This window comes from Etheostoma spectabile, unplaced genomic scaffold (genome assembly GCF_008692095.1).
Source record: "Etheostoma spectabile isolate EspeVRDwgs_2016 unplaced genomic scaffold, UIUC_Espe_1.0 scaffold00000125, whole genome shotgun sequence".
NCBI lineage: Eukaryota > Metazoa > Chordata > Actinopteri > Perciformes > Percidae > Etheostoma > Etheostoma spectabile.
In genome coordinates this window covers 1-3677 of record NW_022602555.1, presented here as the reverse complement: position 1 = coordinate 3677, position 3677 = coordinate 1, and the positions used below count along the sequence as shown (strand labels likewise).

Below are 3677 nucleotides of genomic sequence, written 5' to 3'. Positions count from 1 at the left end.
GTATGTAGCATTGAATTGGGACACAACACTTGGTGAAGTTAGAAAAGCCTTGCAGCTGTTAATAACTATACAAAGTCTCAAAAGGTGAAAGTGCTCTTGTGAAATGCTGCAGGACAATTACATCTGAAGTTGAAGGACTTATTGAGACTTGTTTGCTTGTAATACATGTCTGTGCATTGAACTCTTCTGGCAACAGCAGGAAAAAGATTCACTGCTTCCTCTGTGCTCCACCATCAGTGGTTCATATGAGCTGCTTGGTGATGAAACATACAGTCATATTCATACAGATGTGGAGTGCTGCCATTATTACATGACACTTTCTAATGTAACTCTGCAGATGTTCTCATGTCCAGTTTTTGGTTTGGATTTACTTTATTGTCATTGGACAAAGTACAGCTACTGGGACGACAAAATTGGTTTAATAAACAGATGTATAACTGTGTTCCCATAAAACAAGTTGAATCCCACCTGGGAGAAAACTAGAAATCCTAACCTCTAGACCATATTGGACCCCTTGTGTAATGCATTTTAAAAGATTCTCAGTCTGTCTCTCCATAATAATAATAATAATAATAATAATAATAATACATTTTGTTCACAAGGCACTTTTCATCAACAGATCTCAAAGTGCTACAGGTAAAAAAGAGAAAAATAAAACAAAAAAGGAAAGAACAAAAAAAGAAAATACAGCTATTCTTAGAAGAGAGGATAAAAAACACATCTAAAGGGGACCAAAAGCTTTGCTAAAAAGAAATGTTTTAAGGCCTTTTTTAAAACACTCAGTGGATTGAGGTGCCCTCAAGGTGTCAGGGAGGGCATTCCACAGACGTGGGGCAGCAGCACAAAATGCCCCGTCTCCCATTGTCCTGAGTCCGGTTCTGGGAATGTGGAGGAGGTTTGAGTGAGTGGAGCGAAGTGAGCGGGTTGTGTTCTGTGGTTTGATAAGTTCTTTGAGGTAAGGGGGGGGCATGTCCATGGATGCATTGATGTGTGAGGAGGGACATCTTGAACTCAGTCTGTCTCTCCATCCCTCTTCTCTTGCTGCATCCCTTATTCTTCAGAAGCCTTCATTGCCATTTTTCATCCATCCACCAGGGGCCCTCTGACTTTTCCTCTTTTCACCTGTCTGCCCCACCCATCTACACACCTGCTCCCACTTTCCTCATCAGCCCTGCAGTTCAACTCAGTTCAATTAATTTCTTGCCGGACAAGTTGTCATGCTTCTTTCTTGCCATGTGTTTTATTTTTCTTTAGGGCTTCTGTAACTTTGCCCCTTTACCTGGATCAGTATCAGCCTGATTACCTGGACCTTCCTTCCTATCCACCAGTAAGCCTATAATCTTTCAATAAACTACTTCCAATATTAGAATTAAGAAGATGAATAACATAGTGCTGCTGAAAAAGTGCATGCATCTATTTTTAAAAGGTTGAATATTTAGAGAGATTTGTGTGTTTTAGATAATTTTATATTTGCTAGAGAAACTCTGCAGTGGATGCAGTCATGTGTTTCAGTTAAATGAAAGGTGGCAACTAGAAGTTACAAAAATATCACTTTATTTTTTGAACAACTCAACAATAGTTTGATACACACAAATTATCAACATTTGTACAAGTATACAAGAAAAAGATAATCACAGATTGTCAAACATTTAGTGATGTATTTCACACGCACATCTTGTGCTTAAAAGGTTCCAGGCTTATCATTTAGGCAAGTCCAGGCAAATCTTTCTATTTCCGTTTTACTCACAGGATAAAAAGGGAAAGAGAAGAGCCACAAATCTAAAAAAAAAACACATACTAGCTGGATTTTTAATTTAGACTAGAACGTTTTTTTTTCCACAGCGCAGCGTGACCATCTGAGACTCTGAACAGGAATGGAAGGGATTCTGACGTCTGTAGCTCTCAGTTCAGAGTCAGACCCCCTTGTTCTTCAGCCATCTTTTCCCAGAGCCCTCTCCTCTTTATTCCTGCGGGAAAAACAGTGCAGAGATGAGCCAGTGCAATTTTGAAGCATTGAAGTTAAACTCTTTGTGAAATGATTTCCACAGTATAGTGTAAGAAAAACATAAAAAGGTGCAAGTAAAATCTCTGTTTTTCAACCTTATAAAAAAACAAAATTTAAATTTACCTGATTTTAGTGAGGTCTTTTCTTATCCAGATAGTTAATGTGACTTCTCACCCACGCTTTATCACGGGGGTGGGAGACGCACAGTATCCTTCCAACCTTTGTAATGAAACTGTGAAAGCAGATGAGAGACAAGAGAAGTGAGATCAGACTGCAGACTGCAGAACTGGAAAATAAAACTTTGTTTTTTCCCATCGGGTCACTGTTACAAAGAAAATAAGAGAAACCAGCTATTGTGATCATCCAGCAAAGTGTCTGGAAAAAAAGAACTGTCTTTTGCCTAGATATATGTACATATTTTACAGCTTTTACTCACGCAGTAGCGCTGATTTCACATCCTTTTCCACCTTCCTGAATGGTGTAGCTATGAATGATTGTGAGCGGCAACGGCTTCTCAGCAACCGTCAGACAGCAGTCCATCACAATCTCAGCTGCAGGAAGATGGAGAAACAAATTCATCAGAGAGAGTGGAGTGGAGTCCGAAAATGTAGATCTAAAACATCCCATGCACCTGCACTGAAAGCATTTTGAGATGTGAATGTTTCACTTTTAATGCAAATCTTACCTGATGCAAACCGACACCGATGACACCCAGCAGGAGGAGAGAACTGCAATTCGAGAAGCCATGTCTCTGTTTCTTCGTAGCTCTTAGTTAAGGTTGGTGCTCTCAGTCTCTCAGAGGTGTGGAGGTGGTGCTGTGAGGAGGAGAGCTGCAGGTGTATTTAACAGTTTGCAGAGAAAGTGAAAGTTAGATCGGTGCTCATTGACTGGAAATGGGGAAAAAGTGTGGCAACAGACTCACACGTGCCCGCACAATTACATCTTTACTCCTCCTCTCTTTTGTTCTTGTGCCAAATGTTCTTGTGTGTTCTTTTTTAGATGCTTTCCAAAGGTGGAGCCTTAATCAGGGCAATTGTGTTTCATGAGAAACCTTCCACACTTAATTTCAATCCAAACAGCATTACAATAAGATCAGTATTATCTGTTGCACAAGCACAAATCAGCATTAGGTACCACTAGTTTGTGCCCGCATTCAAAATCTTTCACCTGAATATTTTAAAATCCAATGAATTGCTTGCTGGAATCTGTGTTTCCCTCAAACATTTCCACTTGTCATTGAAAATGAATCTTACAGTTGCAGTGAGTGTACAGTATGTAATACATGGCTTACATTGCACACTTAGTATGTACATGACATTGGGACACAACACTTACTAAAGTTAGAATAACTCAGCGGCAGTTGAAAACTATGTCTTAAATGTTCAATTTAGCTTGTGAAATGCTGCATGAGAGTACTTGAAGTTAAAGTTGCCTAATGAGCCAAGTGTTATAATGAGCCGTTTGTGAGTTTAAGTGAGTCATTGAGAGCAAATTAAGTTTCAATTGAACAGCAAGAGGAAAAGATACAAGAGACACAAGTAATAAAAAAGTGGTAGCCCTGGTGATAATCTGCACTTTAGGCTGTGAAGTTTCAGTTGCTACGTAAGAGCTGAAATCTGACTGACTGGGCTTTAGTGTCTGAGGACTGTATAATAATTTAGAGAGAGGTAAA

The 3677-nt window shown here is 39.4% G+C and overlaps 1 long non-coding RNA gene across 1 annotated transcript; it reads right to left on the bottom strand.

Annotated features, from left to right (window-relative positions):
* Nucleotides 1–1838: 1838 nt before the first annotated feature.
* Nucleotides 1839–2750, bottom strand: LOC116674397 (uncharacterized). The gene is made up of 4 exons (XR_004328091.1): nt 2691–2750; nt 2442–2556; nt 2129–2237; nt 1839–1967 (listed from the first exon to the last, which is right to left on the bottom strand). It is a non-coding gene; the product is annotated as an uncharacterized LOC116674397 (long non-coding RNA).
* Nucleotides 2751–3677: the final 927 nt, after the last annotated feature.